Source organism: Drosophila bipectinata, chromosome 2R (genome assembly GCF_030179905.1).
Source record: "Drosophila bipectinata strain 14024-0381.07 chromosome 2R, DbipHiC1v2, whole genome shotgun sequence".
Lineage (NCBI taxonomy): Eukaryota > Metazoa > Arthropoda > Insecta > Diptera > Drosophilidae > Drosophila > Drosophila bipectinata.
Window position 1 is genome coordinate 3,908,591 of NC_091737.1, and position 18,749 is coordinate 3,927,339.

Sequence of the window (18,749 nt, forward strand, 5' to 3'; positions counted from 1 at the left end):
CAGGTCCGGCAGCGTCTCACTCGACGCAGTGTAAAGGCTCTTACAAGGACAGGAGAAGAGCAGCCTTCATTGTGATGAGGGCGGACCCATCGGCCGAAGCCAACCCGGACCAGGCCGAGATCATTAAGTGGGCAAGAGAGATCCTGCCCGACTTTAATCCGGAAAAGGCGGGAGTGAGGCTGGATCCGAATAGACGTACTGGGTCAGACCCTGCCAAGGAGACCGCGCAAAGCGCGAAAAGGCAGAGGTCCACAGAGGGAGAAGCTCCCCAGGCCAAGAAGAGGAAGGCCCAGCCGCAGCCGTCCAACCGCTCGTTCGCCGAAGTAACAAAGGGAAGAACCCTAAATTGAGTCCTGGACAAGGGCTCTTAGGATGGGCTCATCCCCAAGGACCTTTGGCGACGAGTGGTAAACGAGTTGCATGGGCGCTTCCTGGAGGAGATGCTGAGATGCGGAGGACCCCCACCAGAATGCGAAGACGCAGGATGGTATCAGGATAGCGTCAAGGTGATTGCTTGCCAAGACGCGCGATCGATAGAGACCTACAAGCGGATAGTTGCATCGTTTGGAGAGGTCTACCCTGGAGCTAAGCTGGTGGCGGTTGACTGGGACGAGATCCCTAGCAAACCGAGGGCGCGAGTGTGGCTCACTGAAAAGCCAGCCGACCCTTAGACCATCCTAACGATGCTTAGGATGTGCAACCCGACGCTTTCCACGGCGGACTGGAGAGTCGCCAAGGTCGGGGAGGCGGTGGGACTGCGGAGGCATGTCGTCCTCACACTCAACGAGGAGATCGTTAAAGCCCTGGAGAGGACGAAGCACCGGCTGAAGTACGGATTCGAATACGTTTCGGTCCGTATCTACAAATCCGAAGCGAAGGCTAAGCCAGGAGGTATCGGGCTGGAGGCAGACACACAAGAGCCAGACTTGGAGGAGCCGACCGAAGAGGGGCACACGGACATCCTGGAAGGGTACACTTCGGAGGAAAGCGACTTGCCAAGGGCACTTGGTGGAGTAGGAATGGAGGAGGACTCTCTGAGCTCTGCTGAGCTCCGAGACGGAGGCAGAAGTTACTGTGGTGGAGATTTGTAAGGATGTCCCTGACGATCTTGCAAATAAACCTCCATCACAGTGAAGTGGCGTCAGCTGCCCTCCTACTCCACCTCGCCGAGAGTGGAGCTGATGTGGCCCTCATCCAGGAACCCTGGATCCTAGGAGACAGGATTCTTAGGTTGGGGGCGTTGGAGTTTAGGCTCTGCAAAGCCGATACTACAGGTACAAGGCGAGCCTGCATCCTCGCAAAAAAGAACCTTAACCTCTTTTTGCTACCCAATTTCAGCAATGAAGACCACGGAGCCGCAGCCATAGAGAGCCCAGATGGTCCTCTAAGGATATGTTCGGCGTATATGGGCCACGTCCAGGAGGCCCTCCCCCCGCACCCGCTAATCAAAGTGTACACGACTATAATATACCCTTGTACTCTACGAGTATAAGGTAGAAAACGCATATAATTTCCAATTTTTTCCATTTTTTATGGGCGGCATAACCATTTTTATAAAGTAGCTTTTACAGCCTAAACCAACACAACAAAAAAAAACTGTCATTTACCCTAAAGTGGCAGCATTGCAATAATACAATAATACAGTTTCGGGTTACATGGATTGCTCTCTTGTATTAAGACTTATCAATTTTAATGTTCCTCAAAGGGATCTTTGTAACTTCGCTCCTATTCGGATCAAGATCCCATGCCAATTATCTTTTAACTGAGCCGATTGAGGTAGTCATAATTTGAGGTTGAGGTTTCATAATTTAATTCTTAATTTAATTAATAATATCTTTGCTGTCTAGTCTCCAAAGAGAGTGGTTCGAAAAAGCTTACTTATCCATCATATTTTATATAGGGTTATAAAGTATATAGGGTTTAAATCAGTTGTCGGCACGGCCCTATCCCGAGGGCACATGAAATTTCTCTGCCCTAGCTCTGCCACACACACACAGTATAAATGTGTGAAACGTCATGCTCACAGCCCACTTTCTGCTATTAACTAATGCGTTTAAATCATATCAATGTATTGGAGTGCCGACCACTGGTTTAAATAACAACCATAAGGAATTAGGTGAAAGACTTGGCAAAACACTCCAAAAGTACTTTAGTGGAAAAAGAAGTCTACCCTGCAGAACTGGAGGTGTCGATTGGCCATGGGTAAGTGCTTACCTCGCCGATAACTACAGGGTTACTAACTTACTAAAGTGACCCTATAGTTAACAAACGTCGAACCACCTAGTCGACTCGAGTTGGCGATTGGATCTGGGTAAGTGCTAACCTCGTGGAATACTACATGGGTACTTACTAGATTAACCCTATAGTTATCGAACGTCGAACCTTCTAGTTAATAAATATATGCGCATTATAACGGCAAGCATCGCTTTTGTTTTTGTTTTTTTGTGGAAAGAGCATACACAAGATTAAAGACAAAACTTCGATTATGCTTTACATCGCTGTTTGTTTACGCGTTTTCGGTGCACTGCTTACAAAAAAAACTGTCCAGAAAGAAGAGTTTGTTTTATTTTGCGCTACTCTTTCGCTTAAACGCAGCTGTGTTTGCTGGCTGACGAAATTTTTGCAAGCATTTGAGTTAAGAAGTGCAAAGCGGATCAATCGATTATTAGGTGAGTGACTTAAAAAATAATATATGTTTGTAATATAAAATATGTTTATATATATTTTATGTATAGATATATTTTAGCCAATGAATAGCCAATGTCTGGGCGTATAATGTGGATGGCGTTCAGGGGAAAGGTGCCCTAAGACCTGCCCAAAGATTTTTTTGGCGTTATAATCGGTGAATATTTTAAAAGATAATTGTTTAATAATCATTATACACTTCAATCTATTAAAATTTGTTTAATCCTTTTTATTTATAGATTCAATAACTGCAGTCGGCGGTATTGGCCCAGCTGAGGAACAATTGAGAAAGGCCCTGCAGCTCCAAAAAAAGAGATATTTTAAAAACTCAAGCTGCCTAAAAGTAATGAAAGAACAAACCCCGTTACAAAAAAAATAAATTTAAACTAAATAAAAACTGTAATTGCAATTGTACATGTTTTTTAATTTATAATGGCAGGCTCCTCCATGGGGTCCAATGTAAGTACTTACTTCACCGACCTCTCCATGGAGCCCGATGTAAGCACTTATTTTACCGGCCGTTCCATGGGGTGTAATATAAGTAGTTTCTTTAAAGACCCTAATATGTTGCACTATTTCATTAGTTCGTGGGTAATCGAGGCGGTGGCGATTGACCCTATTTGCGGACATTTCATACAAAACCGGAAATTAAAAAACGCATGGCTAGACGCCACTTTGTAAGAAGTGGTGGTCTGCTGGTAAGTGCTTATTTCACCAGCAACGAACTAGTGCTCAGAATTGCAGGGAATGTACTCGTTAGTTATTCGGGGATCCACAATTTCCAGTCGTACTCCTCACTGTCCTCCCGGCAAAAACGAGTCTTCTTGAAAAGTAAGCTTTCTTCAACCCCTAATTCTGGGAATCGATTTCCTTGCTCTTTATCTAGTTTCAATCTATCCAGGTACGCTTCACTTGCGAATGCCGTCGTCTCCATCTTCAAACGGGCTCAGCTCTTCTACATCGTTGGGGCGCGAAAGAGTATCACCCACCACATGTTCCTTTCCTTTTCGAACCTCAATGTTGAATTGGTAAGGCTGTAGCGCTAGAAACCATCTGGCCAGTCACCTTTCCAGATTTTTAAAGGTCAAGGTGGTGAACGGCATCGTCTCTATGTATGGACGGAACCTCTCAACAGCTTTGACGTCAGCAAGACACTCCTTCTTGGTCACACTGTAATTTAGCTGTGCGCCTCTTAACTTTGCCGAAAAGAAAGCGATCGGCCATTCCGCTTTATTGTCGTCCTTCTGGAACAACACCGCGCCGATACCTACATGACTGGCATCACACTGAATCCAGAAGTGTTTCCGGAAATCCGGGTAGATTAAAACCGGCTCACAGGTCAGTGCTTGCTTCATCCTCTGGAATGCTACCTCCGCTTCTGGAGTTCACTATAGCCCTTTTCATCTTTTCAGGCAATCTGTTGAAGGAGCGCTTATTTCGGAAAAATTGTGTATAAACCTTCTGTACAAATTCGCTGTGCTAAGGAAACTGCGCAACTGTCGGACGTTCGGGGCCTCCATTTTTTTAATGGCTGCGGATCTATCTTCAGAGCGCCATCTCAAAGAACATACCCTAAGTACCGCAAGTATTTAAAGCAGAACTTTGACTTCTGCAACCCGATGGTCAAATTCGTCCTGCGTAAGCCTCTTCCTACTTCTGCTTGTAACTCACAATGCTCCTCAAGGGTCTTCGAGATCATTAACAGGTCATCCAGGTATGCAAACACTCGGTCTCTGAGTCTCTGTGGGATGACTCTATCTATCAACATACCTGCACAGTCTTTGCGCTGCATTGCATAATCCTAAAGGCATCCTCCGGAACTCCAGTTTTCATCCAGTTCCACTTGACAAAACGCATGTTTCAGGTCGTTGCTGCTGATGAAACGCAAAACACCACAAAGGGATCTATTCAGATACGTACTTTACTTTACCTTCCTACAAAGACAAAAAAAACAATGTAAACAAAGGACTTTTCTTTGCGAGTTCAGTCTCCTGTCACGGGTCCAGCTTCCGAGAATCCTTTGATCTTATCAGGTCCTTTTTCCGATTCGGCGTCGAAGGTCCTTTTTCCATTTGGTTTTCCACTTTGCCGGCTAGCACGCGTTAACAACATCTGCAAGGATGGGAAAACCCGGAAAAACGCAAAAGGCCGTCCCATCAAAAAAATTAAACAATTACCTATAAACTAATTTAATTATTTAAACAAAAAAAAACAAATGAATAGATTCCAATCAAGCAAAAGTAAAAATGACTACGTTACACAATTTATCAATTCACCAAAAACACAGCTGACGAAAGAACACTACGGTATTGGGCCCAGTGAAAGCTTCCCTTCCTTGGTCAAAGTTCTGGATCCTTGGGATCATCACCGGCCTTCCCTAAGCTCCTCTTTACACCGATCTGCACTCTCACATTTTGTATTCCACGTTTTCACTCGCTCCCCCTTTTGTATGTTCTCACTCACATTTCATTTTGATTGATAATTTAATTTAACATTTATTTTTTCATTTCTTTTATCTTTTCAGTTTTATACCACTCTTAAATATTAAACAAGGATTAACCTAACACCTAACCAAGGCACATTGAAACAAATACTGATAATTGATTAATTGCAAAAAAAAACAAATAACAAATAAGTAATTTAAATTAATAAATATATTAAATAAATTACTACAAGGACAGGGTTTCAGGTACTTTTTAAATTCTTTAACCAACTCTCAAAAAAACTTGGGGGCCACCCAGGAAGGGTGACCAATTTCCTTTCGTGCAGAAATTTTCGCCTTCGGGTGTCGGATGATGAGCTGCAAGTCTTGTTTCTTCGAAATGTACTGGAGGTACTTGTACTTCGAAATTTACTACTGGAATCGTTATAATTTTATGGTTCCGATTTCATTTTTTCTTCGTACTTACGTTAGAGCTCCGTAGAAAATTATTGAGATTGTTTCCATTCTCATTCCTTTTTTTTGGTTTTCTTGATCCCTGCTTTCCTTGCAATCACAGTTGGTTTGATCCCGGCCGGTTCATCCTGTCTTCTTCTTTCTCGGGTCCATTCAATTCGCCCCGATGTGCCATCTCTGGCACAGTCATGCCTTCTCTAGCCATCGCTTGCAGAGACTCTCGACACTTAACATGTTAGGTGTGTACAAGCTGAATTTCAATATTCTCGGAGTCTTCTTGTCTTATTGTATTGTTTAGCGACTGCAAATAATAGTTATGAAAATAAAAAAAATTAAAAAAAAAAATTGTAATTTCTATTTTTGTTATAAGAATCTGCACAAATATGCAGAAATATACATATATAAGCAGAAATATATATTCTACAGACAAAAAGCTTTCATTTGGTGTATAATACCTCTAACCATACAGCATATAGACAACCCATTTTAAACAACGAAAATGGACGCAAAAATTTCTTGCGACAGGCCCCAGCAGGCCCCAGAGCGAAATCTTACTCTCTTTCTTACGCTCACCGTTCGTCCATCTTACGCTCATATTCTCATAGAATGCTTTCTGTTTCTCAATCTCTATAAGGAGCGCGACGAAGAAGGTTGGTCTGCGCAATCAATTAGGTGTTGGTAAACAAGTCAATCAGCTGTTTTAGTGTCTTCGCACTCCCCTAAAAGTCGTTTCATCGTTACAGCAGGCATGCACAAGCCTCTTGCAGAACAACAAAAACTTAAAAACAATCGGCGTTTTAAGTCATGTCGACTGAAATATACCCTGTTCCTATCTCAATATATGGATTTTTCATGATTTGTAAAAATATATATATACAAAACATTTTACTGCTAACACTTAATCTTATTTCTAAATAAATGTAAAATTATGCTGAAATATTAAAAAATATAATATAACACATAATATTATATTGTTCGTCATTTCACCAAATAACGAATACCCGATTTTTTTAGGGTAGCAAGCCTGAAAAGTTAGAAAAATCAAAATTTTGTGCGCTGGACAAAATCCCACGCACACATGCCCCCGTGTATGTGAATGTGTGACACGCATCCATACAAAGAACAATCTAAGCGCAGATCAACCTTCTTCGTTGCGCTCCTTTCAGAGACAGAAACAGAAAGCATTCAATGAGAATATGAGCGTAAGATTAACGAACAGTGAGCGTAAGAAAGAGAGGAAGATTCCGCTCTGCGGCCTGCTGGGGCGTGTCGCAAGAACATTTTGCGTCCATTATCGTTGTATGAAATAGGTTTTCTATATGCTGTAGTGATAATACTTATAGAAATAAAAATAATTTTTTACTTATGAATGCCAAGACGGAAGATAATTGTATCTATACAAGTAAAAAATTTAGAAAAACGAATTTACGCAGTAGCTTTTGCCGCTTAAGAGATATTTCAACTTTATTTTTAAAATAAAAATCACAAACAAAATTTTTTTTTTATTTTTATAATAAAAATCAAAAAATAATTTTTATTATTTTATGCTTGAATTTTTTTTATAAATTTTTGATTTTCAAAGATTTTGGTATTGTTTGTACAGAAATTTAAAATTATATATATGGGGCGGTGAAATTTTCGACTTAAAGGGTTACGGCACCCTGAAATTTTCAAAAAAATTTTTTTTACTTAATTTAAAAGACTATATTCTTATGCGTATTTTAAGACGTCCCCGAAGACAATATCTTGATAATTATGGAAGTTATGTTTATTTGAAGTCGGCACGGCAGGAGGGCACCTAAGACACTTCTTTTTCTTCTTTTGCGTTTTTCTCGAAACCACTTTTTTCAAGACGGTGGGCATGATAACTCAAAAACTGTTCAACCGATTGACTTGAAAATTAAAACACATCTTCTTACATAGATTTTCCACAGAGTGACGTAGGATTTTTTCGATCCAATGGATAGAAATTTTGTTATGCAATTTTTAGAACGAAATTTTTAACCCAAAAAATTGAGTCAATTTTTGAAGTGCTCTCATTTGCGTAATTTTTTTTTTTTTGTCTTAAACGGTTACGTCACTCTGTTCCAAATTTATCACTTTAAAAAAAAAAATGTTGTTTACTTGATTGAGATGAAAATTGACACGTGAATCATGCCCACCATCAAGGAGCACTCCGGAAAACCCGATGATCGCCGATGTTCATATCTCCGCCATTTTGCATAGAAAACAAGTTTTTTTTTAGAATTTATAAAGCTTATTAGTTGTATTGAATAGAAATAAAAGTGGAAAAATCCTATCTCAACTAGTTTAGTCACAAGAAATTCCTGAAAAACCGTCCCGTTTCCACGCGGTCAGGGTGGCGTAACCCCTTAATTGGTAAAAAAAATTGTAGTCATATCAAAGAAAATATTACATCTATGTAAATCTGTAAATATCATCGAAAGTGTAGAGCTTTTTAAGTGTAACGCAAAGCGTAACGCTCTTTAAATGTAGTATTTAAAAACAAAACGAATAGCAGAAAGTGTATACTTATTTAGCACATTAACTTATTTGGTATTCTAGGTTTCTTTTCTAACTGGTAGTACAATGACTCTTGTGCCACTATGTAAAGCAACGTTGATTTACATGTACATACATATATAATATTTTTATTCATATATCATTTTACTGGAGGTAGACATACATATACATGTATAAAATTGTTTAAGACCTTTTTTTATGTATGTTTGATATACAATGGACTATATTGTACTTTTTATTATATATATGATATAAACGGGATACATACATAAGACAGAACTTAACTCTTTTACCAAAATAAACAAAAAAAAATTGAGATTAAAGTTTACGCTGAGAATATTAAACACAACACAAACATAAATGTAAAAATGTATACTGGCCATACATACATATGTACATATGGAAACGTGCAAACGTATGCATATGTGGCTTAAATCATGTCTCATCGATAAAGTAAAAATTAGGGATGTCGAATTTTTTAAAATTATCGTATCGATAATATTTTCTGTTTTAAAAAAATATCAAAATGATATAAATATATATCGCTACAAAAAATCGATATATCGATGTTTTTGATATTTTTTTTAGTTTCCTAAAAAGTTTTTTAGAATATAAAATAATAGAAATAAAACACAGAAATTATTATTGCTGTTTAGTTTTTCTCATCTTTAGTTTTTTAAATCCATAAACATAACATTTGAAAATCATAAAGAAAAATATAACATAAAGAAAAATATAACATAAAGAAAAATAATATTCTATTTCATTATAGTCTTTGCCTGAGATTCGAGTTCTATTCATAAAAATAACATAAAATTTATCTTAAATTAAATTCAAAGTTCTTATATAATAAAAAAATAAGGAGATTGTATTCCATTATACAGTCTTGGTCTTGTATAAAGTTAGTGCCAATATTTGGCATTAATAGACTTTAAAAATACCCGTTGCGTTATGTGATTATCAGTCATTCGACTCCTTGAATCACAAACGACGCATTTTATAGCCGAAGCCAGTCTCTCCGAAGGCACTGAACTCCCAGGTGTAATTAGGTATTTCCGGGCGAGTTGATATAATCCTGGCATAGCCACCTTGTGTGCATTCCAAAATGTTAGGGGATTACTTTCCCATGATGTTTGGGGCAAACTGAGATATAATTTTAGCTCGCTGTGATCAGAGTTTTGCAAGGAAAGGCCCTTTAAAATTGACCTATTGTGGGCCTCCATAAAATCGACACACTGTTCCTCTGCATTGTCATCAGAAATCTGTAATAATTTAAAGGAAATTAATATATACTTTATTTTTGCTTCGGAATAATAAATAAATTATTAATGAATTAATTACGTTGAGTTATTATTATTATTAATGTAAATGTAAGTATTACTATTAAATTATATACATGATTACGAACTCTAAAATTTGACATACCGGGGTTTCCTTTGAAAAGGTAGAAATTTCGTTCAACAAATCATTTGTTGCCTCCTGTACCCCGATGGGTGATATGTACATTTTTTTAAATCTTGGATCAAGAAAAGATGATTTCACCAATATTTTATTTGATTCAAGTGTAAATTTTATTTTACAGTGTAGTGTAGATTTTATTTCGTGTGTGTGAAATTTTGCGACATTTTACTGCGAAATCTACATTTTTTTTCACACACACGAAATAAAATCTACACCTTCGCGGTAAAATGGCGCCAAATTTCGGCGTCATGTTGTACACATAAATATATATATTAGCGGTGCCCACACAAATACATTTACATATGTGCACAATTATACTGCGAATTTCTTTTCACACACACAAAAACACTGAAAAGAAAACGCTATTTTATATATAAATTTATTAATATGTACAAACCTTTTTTTGCTGACACTTTAAAAAAAATTCGTTATGTTTATTTTTAACATGTGACGTCAAATTTGTGGTGTTTCCACTTGTTTTTACCATTTTATTGCACAAATTACACTTTGCTGTTCCGTTTTTTATTTCACTATAATTCTTTTTTATTAGCTTTATGTCCATTTTTCTCACACCGCCGATCTTCACTTTTTTCAATTTGATCAAAGAGTGACCAACGCAGAAATATCAGATAATATCAAAAAAAACTATCGCACACTCGATATTTGGGGGAAAAAAATATTACGATATAAATATATTATTTTTCCCAAAAAATATCGATATATTGATATTTCGATATATTATCAACAACCCTAGTAAAAATCAAAGTTATTTAATTTCAGAACAATATTTTCCTCCAATTTGCCTGCTTCTAAACGCTATTAATAATGCAACTGGATATATAAAATACGATAAAGGTAAGCATTCATAGCCCAGAATTAAGAGTGTTCCACTGAAGTAAAACTGAAAGATCGATGTATTACGTTGAACATTTTTAAAGGCATTTCGAAAATTGAAACAAATTTTTAAATTTGATCTTATTTTTATACCTTGCAAAGTGTATTTATTTACATTTTTGTATGTAAAACAACACTTTAAACTATATGTATGTATGTACATCTATGCATACATACATATGTATGTGTTTAGATATGTATGTTCTTCATCAAAATAACATAATCATAGGCTTGAAGGCTGAGATTTTATTAAGAGCCTTAGATTGCTTAAAGAAACTTTTTTGTAGGAATAAGTTTATCACATGTGTATGTGCATACAGTGGCTCACAGCATATTTTACCCATCTTGTACATACATACATACGTACATACATTCATATAATTTGAGTGTAACTTTTTAAGCAGATATAAAAAAAACGCAGTTTTTTCGGTGGGTATTATAGGCATAACAAAGAACTTATATTTTTTTTTTTTTTATACCCTTGCAGAGGGTATTATAATTTTGTCCAAAAGTGTGCAACGCAGTGAAGGAGACATCTCCGACCCTATAAAGTATATATATTCTTGATCAGGATCATCTCCTGAGTTGATATGAGCATGTCCGTCTGTCCGTCTGTCTGTTTCTACGCAAACTAGTCTCTCAGTTTTAAAGCTATCGTCTTGAAACTTTGCACACACCCTTCTTTCCTTTGCACGCAGTATATAAGTCGGAACGGCCCGGATCGGCCGACTATATCCTATAGCTGCCATATAACTGATTGATCGGAAATGGTATAACCAGTGGCGGACTAAGGACTTTTGAGGCCCGGGGCGGTTTTGTCTTGTCTTCTTTTGTCGTCCATGAACTGGCTGCTTCGATCGTTGTATTCGTTGCTCGAATGTGTCTCCGCAATCTTTTCACTTCTTGAGAAATTTCTTCTTCGTCGAAATCATGATACACTTGATTCAGTTCTCGTACAGCAGATGAAATATCCGTCTCCGACGCATTCATGAGAAAATTAGACTGGACGACTTGGAATGTATCGGAAATTTTCCTCGTTGCGCTTAACCTCTCTTGAAGTTCCTGAATGAAACGATCCAAAAACTCGTACATTGATCTTCGATTTTCCTCTGGGACAGTGACATTGGATTCTGTGTCTAGCTCGCCTGGTAAAAGTTTCCTCTTTCTTCGCCTTTGTCGATTTTCAATCTCAATGTCAAGTTCTTGACTCTTTTTAGTGCCAAAGGTGATAGCTTTACTGACAATGCCACTTCTTTCTTCAACCAAAAAAAGCAGTAAAGCTTCCATTTTCTTCAGAGTCATGTCAAGTGTTATTCCTTTTTTTTGTAAATATATCTGAGCAGAATCAACTTCAGTTAGAATAATGAACCAAAATTCCAAAAAACACAAAAATGTGAAGTTGCACATTGGAGGCAGTAAAGTGCCTGCAGCAGATTTACTGTTCAAGTTTTCATCAGAAGAATCACGAATTGTTTCTATCGTTTCAATTAAATTGACGATGTTGTTTCTTGCTGCTTTTACGCTTTGATAATGTGCGCTCCAGCGAGTATCAGTTAATCTTTTCAAGGTCGTGTCTATGTTTTTCAGAAGCATTTCCCATCTATGAGTGGAAGCAGCGAAGAAAGCGTATATCTTCTCAAGTGTGCCGAAGAATGTCACGCTGGAGGTCACACAACCGAACGAATGAATTCCACAGAGATTTAAAGAATGATTAGAGCATGGGTTGAAGATAGCCTTGGGATTTAGATCTCGAATCCTCGTTTGCACTCCTTTATGTCGACCAGACATTGTAAAAGCGTTGTCGTAACCTTGAGATGTGCACAGTTGAATGTCCAGTTTGTCTTTCTCCAATTCATTCAGAATATCTTCAGTTATGTCAGCTGCTGTTTTTCCATTCATTGCAAAAAACCCCAAAAACGATTCTCGCACTTCAACAACTTTTTCTTCAATGTGGACGTACCTTACAATTTTACACATTTGATCTATGTGACTGTTGTCTGGTGTGCTATCAAGTAGCAGGCCATAATACTTCGCTTTTTTGACATCTGATACGATATTTTCCAAAACGTGGTCCCCCAAAATGCAAATGAACTCATTTTGAATCCCCTTTGATAAATACGAAGGCAGCCTTTCTGATCCACCAGCACATTTTTCTAATTTTGCCCAATGTTCTCTCAAGACAGGATCATATCCAGCCATCAATTTGATCAGCTCCAAAAAGTTGCCCCGATTTTCTGATTCAATATCTTCTCTGTGGCCGCGAAATGCAAGGTTTTGTTTCGCCAAAAAAAGAGTCGCTTGTAATAGCCTGTGTAAAATATCTCGCCATTTCTTCGTTTCAACATTAATGGCTCTTTGGGTGACGTGGTCTATGGTGTTTTCGCTTTTGAGCCTGACTGTCAGCGTTTTCCATTTTTCGAAATTCGACAAGTGTTCATTAGATGACTCATGTTGTGCAATTTTAGGATTCAATTTCCACCACTGATCAAAACCGGAAACGAATGTTTTCTGAAGGTCGTTAGTGGTAGCGAAGATTCGACAGCAAAAACAGTATAACTTGTTGGTAGATGTTGAGTAAATCATCCACTTTCTCAGAACGTTGGTTCCATCTGATGAACTCGTATAGAACCATGAATTTGTTAGACTTCGGTGAGTGCCTTTAATCGATCCTCCAATTCTTTCAGCTGCCAGAAATGGTCCATCCTTGTTTTGGAATATTTCACTGGCTTTTAGGATAATGGGTAATCGAATACTATCTGGTAGAGGTATTTGCCAGGCTGCTGCATCATTTGAATATGAATGATTGCTTTTGGGAGTTCTTGAGTCGTCAGTTTGTATAGGTCTCTCAACATCTCTTTTTTCGTTTTCTACTCCAGACGTATCTGTTGACACATGAGTCGCAGGTTAATATAAATAAAAGAAAAATAAAACAGTTATAAGCATTTTACCATTTCGAACATGAAATTCTAAAGCCTCGACCGTATGGTTAGTCGTATCTGCTGCGTTGACATTGTTATCATCTGCACAATATAATAAACCGTATTTAAAAATCAACCTTATAAATTTATAATCATTTACAAAGTACAATTATGCTAAATATCAATAGATTATAACTGAGACACAGAGCGTATAAAGGCAAAAATAAATGAATAATACAAACTTGTATTTAGATGCGAATCTTGATTTTCTGGGGAATGTTTCTCTGCAACTAAATATTTTAACAATGATTGTGCTTGCGACTGACTTTCTTCAGCTTTAACCTTTTGCTTCTTCCGCTTTTGCGCACCACTCTCGTAGTTTCGTTTCACTGTCAAAAAATTAAAATACAGATCTTTGATTAATATCTATGCATGGACGTCAGGTTTCACACTGTTTTTTTTTGTTATGATAACACTTTTCTGAAAGATTTTTAATCGTTTTTTGATATATTTTTATGTATGTGCCACCTACTTTTGAACAGCGAATGTTGCGATGAATTCACATAATGATATCGAATCAAACGTTAGTAAAAAACGCGAATATATTGCACGATGTAAACTCGAACTATCCACAGCTGTGAACAATATTTTCCGAATATACGCAGACGTATCAACAGCAAGATGATAACAACAGTTAGTTTTCCGGGCGTTCTGCACTGTACACACACCAGTGTTTGTGAGTGTAGCTCAGTGCCATCACCGACAGATGGCACTGAGCGAGCGTGTGCGAAAAAATGTTTCGAATTCGGCGAAACTTTTTTGATTTTTTATGTTTCATGATCGCACATGATTTTTAGCATTGCGAATGATACGTTAACAACATTTTTTCTCAATTTTTCAATTAATTGGGGGCCCCTTGCGGGGCCCCCTTAATCGCGGGGCCCGGAGCAGACCGCCCCCCCCTTAGTCCGCTACTGGGTATAACTTTGACGTTTTTAAAGTTACAGAGTTTGACATGATCAAATTTGACATGAGAGCATTTTTTGGCAAAACATTACGACATGCCAAATTTCATAAGGATCGGCCGACTATATCCTATAGCTGCTATATAACTGAACGATCGGAAATGACCCAACTTTCGTGTTTTTGAAAAGATAGAAAGGTGGAATTTAGTACAGATTCTATTTTTGGTCAGTTGATCCAACCTACCAAATTTCATTAGGATCGGCCGACTATATCCTATAGCTGCCATATAACTGAACGATCGGAAATGACCCAACTTTTGTGTTTGTGAAGATAGAAGTTTAGGACATTTTTAGGTTTGGTTTTTGTATTATAATAAATTGGGTTATATTATCATATTCTCATAAGGATCGGCCAACTATATCCGATGTTTGCGATATATATCCGGTTTTAACTGCAAGGGTATATAAACTTCGGCTCCGCCCGAAGTTAGCTTTCATTTCTTGTTTTTTTACCGGTCTTTCGGAATTTGGAAACGGCTTGTGCATCAATAAGAGCATCAGCTAGCATTCCTGTATTCATCATAAAGCTTAGAGGCCCAGACGACCGAGGGGCGCTCAAGAAACGATTTGTTAGAATATATTAAGTTATTTGTTAATTATTAAGCTAAAAGGAGTTAGTAAGGAAATTTAAAATTCTATATTTTAAGTTAGAGGGACAGGAAAGAGATGTAATAGAGTAGAGACCATTGTAGTTCGAACATAATACCCTAAAAGGGTCATGCAGTGCATATGTCGAACTACAACGGCTAAGGAACAGAGGACTAAAGTTTCGAGTCCTTCTATTAGGAATGTTAAAATTTAAGCGTGTTAGTAAATGCTGGCTATCTACATCACCGTTAATAAGGTTATGCAGAAAAACTACACCGAGCATTGTCCTACGATTTGTTAAGCTAGGTAAGTTTATGATTAAGAGTCTACTACTATAAGATGGAAGGTGAAGATTTGCATCCCAGTTTAGACCTCTAAGTGAAAAAGTTAGGAAATTCTTTTGTACGGATTCTATGCGGTCCTGATGTACTCCATATTGGAGACTCCAGACACATGAACCGTACTCCAGTATAGAACAGACCGAAGAAATGAATATAGTTTTGGTTATATAGGGGTCATTAAATTCTTTTGACCACCTTTTGATAAAACCAAGGACTCCTTTAGCCTTATTAACCATTAAGGAAATATGGTCGGCAAATTTAAGTTTGATGTCTAATAGGATGCCGAGATCATTAACCTGGGTTAATTTTTCCAAGGCAATCCCATTAATAGAATAAGTAGCTTGCAGAGGGCAAGAACCATAAAAAGACATATGTTTGCATTTAAATCCATTAAGTATTAGATCATTAGCTAAACACCATTTTTGAAAGTTATCAAGGTCAGACTGAAGACTGCATTGGGCAGAGATGGATTTTTACTGAAGACAAAGCTTTACATCACATGCATACATAAGAACTGGAGAGTTCGTTAAAGCTGGGGACAAGTCGTTTATAAAAAGCGTAAATAATAACGGGCCAAGATGACTTCCTTGAGGGACGCCGGATGTAGCACGGACCAGACGAGACTGTTTGTTTTTAAATAAGACTCTTTGTGTCCTTCCATCTAGGTAGCTGGAGAACCACGTTAAGAGGTCTTTAGGAAAACCCAGCATATTCAGTTTACTCAACAAGAGTGAGTGATTAACTGAATCAAATGCTTTGCCGAAGTCTGTGTAAATTACATCGGTTTGATATCCCTTACAAAAGCCATCTATGATAAAGGAGGTCAACTCCAATAAATTTGTGGTGGTGGAGCGACGCTTTATAAAGCCATGCTGACAAGGAGTGATAATCGAAGAGCAAAGGTGTTGCAAATGAGGGGTAATTAATTTTTCAAATAACTTTGGAATTGCCGACAACTTAAAGATGCCTCTGTAGTTGGCAGCCTCAGACTTTTTCCCTTTTTTATGTAGGGGAATTATAAACGATTCCTTCCACTTAAGGGGAAAAATCGAGGTTTCCAAAGATAAGTTGAAAAGTCTAAGTAGAGGTTTGCACAGAGCCCTGGCACAGTATCTTAGCACACAGCCTGGTATGGGGTTAAATAAATGGGTTTGACCCTTAAAAGACCAGATAATAAGTTGTTCTCAGAAAAAAACGGACAGAAAATAAGATTTGCTGCTTGAATGTTATATGCGTAAGGCTGTTCAGTCAATTTTGGAGAAGAATAAGTTGTTTGAAAAAATTCTGCGAATAGATCGGCAATGGCCTGATCCGAAGTCGCAGAGGAATTTTCAAACGTAAGCAGGGGTGAAAAAGATACGTGTTTACGCTTAGTGTTTACAAAATTATAAAACTGCTTTGGATCCTGAGTAAATTGTATCCGGCAGCGGTCAATATAATTCCTATAACATTCAGCGTTATGCACGGTAAAATTCGACCGAGCTAGTAGGTATCTTGAGAAATCAACACTACTGCAGGTTTTTGTATATTTAAGTAAAAAAAGCTTTTTTTTTTATTTTTTAAAATAAAAGGTTTTATTATGATTCAAATAAAAAGAAAAAAAAACCCATTTTTTTAAGTCACAGTTTAAAAAAAAGTCAGAGTTCGGGCCCACTCCCGAGGTATGTATGCTAGGGATCGTTGTCTTGGTAATAGCGAAAAGATTCTCTTAGACCCAAATTCTCGGCGCTTTGGATCAAATTACCCTTTAGTATATTGAGATAAGCAATTTTGTCCATTGTTGACTCAATAAACTGTAGGTAGCCTTCCAACACCTGTAGCCGTCATACAGGCCCATACCATTACACGGCAACCGCCATGCTTTACCGTCTGCTTCCTCCACACATAAGTTCTACATCGGAGCCAAAAATGTTAAATTTGGATTCATCAGCTAAAATGGCGTCGTTCCAGGTCGTCAGGTCTTCCAACGAGACCAAAAGACCTGCTGCATCGCGGCAATGTGACATAGTAATGTCTGGAGTTTATTAAAGCTAAGAATCAAAGCTAAGGTACAGGAGATGCTTGGCTGTTTTCATTGCCGTCACTGCCTGTTTTCAAAGAACCCCAAAATGGGGAAAACGTGGAGAAATAAAACGACAGTCAATAGTCTCAGCCAAACAGAAATCCTGAAGGGACAATTGGTGCTAGCTGCAAACGCTTCAGTTCCAGTAAGTCGTTCTTGGGTCCCACGAAGTTGGTTGCGATGTCCGAACAAAATCTGCCTGGGTTTACGCCTTGTGCAAATAAATCTCTTCAGGGCGCCCAGAAGCCGGTATTTAGATGCTTGACCAGCTCCAGACTCACGTCTTTATTAGTAAAGTATATAAACGTTATTGTTACATTTCATGGGGTCTTTATTCCGGGGTTCTAACGCCGGTCACATCCTTGGCAGATCCGAATGATATGCTCCAAAATTTGCGACTTGGTACGGAAGCATCGTTTATACTTTGTGACCACCTTGGAGACAGCCTTCTCCACCCCAAAAGGCCAGTACTTTGCTCTATTTTTAACCAACAAAGCTAACAGACCGGAAGGCAAGTTAATTTCGTGAAAGTGAGCTATGATTTCTGATGTTGGCTGATCGGATGCCGTTCATCCAAGTCAAGTGAAGAGTTCCGAAGACGCCCATCAATGCGAAGCAGACTAACCTTGTCGATAAATGGAGACAGTCAAGCGAGTAGGCTAAATAGAGGCACCAACCTTTTTGAACTTGATGTCATTTTAAAGCTGCAAAAGCTGAACAAGCAGCAACAGTCTGTCTGTGTCCCTGTGAAGCTCATTTAAAACGATGCCCGCATGGCGATGTCGATGGCGGAACTTGCAGACGTACGCGAAGATTCTTTGCAGTGACGCAAGCGAGTTGGCATGCTTGGATGAGGACACAATGCCGCAGTGAGGATAAACTATCAACAAAACCATTGCACGCCATAGAATTCGTGAACTTCCACATCCCCTTGAGTGAGAACGGACAACTGAGGAAATCCCATGCGCCGGATCTTTGAGAAACAGGTTTTCAACCAATCAAACAGAAGCGATTGGGGTAAGGGTCTCGACCCATAATAACTTCTCTCGACATAACCATTGCAACAGTATTTTTCCCCTGGTGTCGACAGCACCAACCAATCCCATTGGGTAATAGAAACACGCTATATAAGGTCATCCACATAAAAATCCCCTCGCAGTATCTGAAAACCTAGCAGAAGCCACGGACTGCTAAGTATGAAGCTGTTTTTGTGCCATAAGTGATGGGGTCCAGCTTAAATACTGATATCTCATCCTGAACAAAATCCCTCCACAGGATGCATTGCAGGAATTTACATACCCTAATTAGCCAAGAATCGTTATCTTAGATTTTATACTAACAACTCTATAGTTTTAA

General features: G+C 38.3%; 1 protein-coding gene and 1 long non-coding RNA gene across 18 annotated transcripts in view; one reads left to right on the top strand and one right to left on the bottom strand.

The window, feature by feature from the left end:
* Positions 1-5,324: 5,324 nt before the first annotated feature.
* LOC122321259 (uncharacterized) lies at positions 5,325-10,194 on the bottom strand. Of its 9 annotated transcripts, none has more exons than XR_011442275.1 (3): positions 9,963-10,194; positions 5,595-5,882; positions 5,325-5,539 (listed from the first exon to the last, which is right to left on the bottom strand). It is a non-coding gene; the product is annotated as an uncharacterized lncRNA (long non-coding RNA). The 9 variants fall into 9 exon arrangements; XR_011442271.1 differs by lacking the exon at positions 9,963-10,194 and adding an exon at positions 8,494-8,559; XR_011442267.1 differs by lacking the exon at positions 9,963-10,194 and adding an exon at positions 8,373-8,489.
* Positions 7,835-18,749, top strand: part of MFS17 (Major Facilitator Superfamily Transporter 17) — a 52,858-nt gene continuing 41,943 nt past the window's right edge. For 2 of the 9 annotated variants that reach the window (XM_043210924.2, XM_070277964.1), the window contains exons 1-2: positions 7,835-7,960; positions 10,346-10,420. The gene's annotated coding sequence lies outside the window, so the exon portion shown is untranslated. Of the gene's footprint in view, positions 7,961-7,989; positions 8,012-8,146; positions 8,305-10,345; positions 10,421-18,749 lie in introns of those variants that run through there. The other 7 variants (XM_043210920.2, XM_043210926.2, XM_043210921.2 and 4 more) reach the window with 5 other exon arrangements.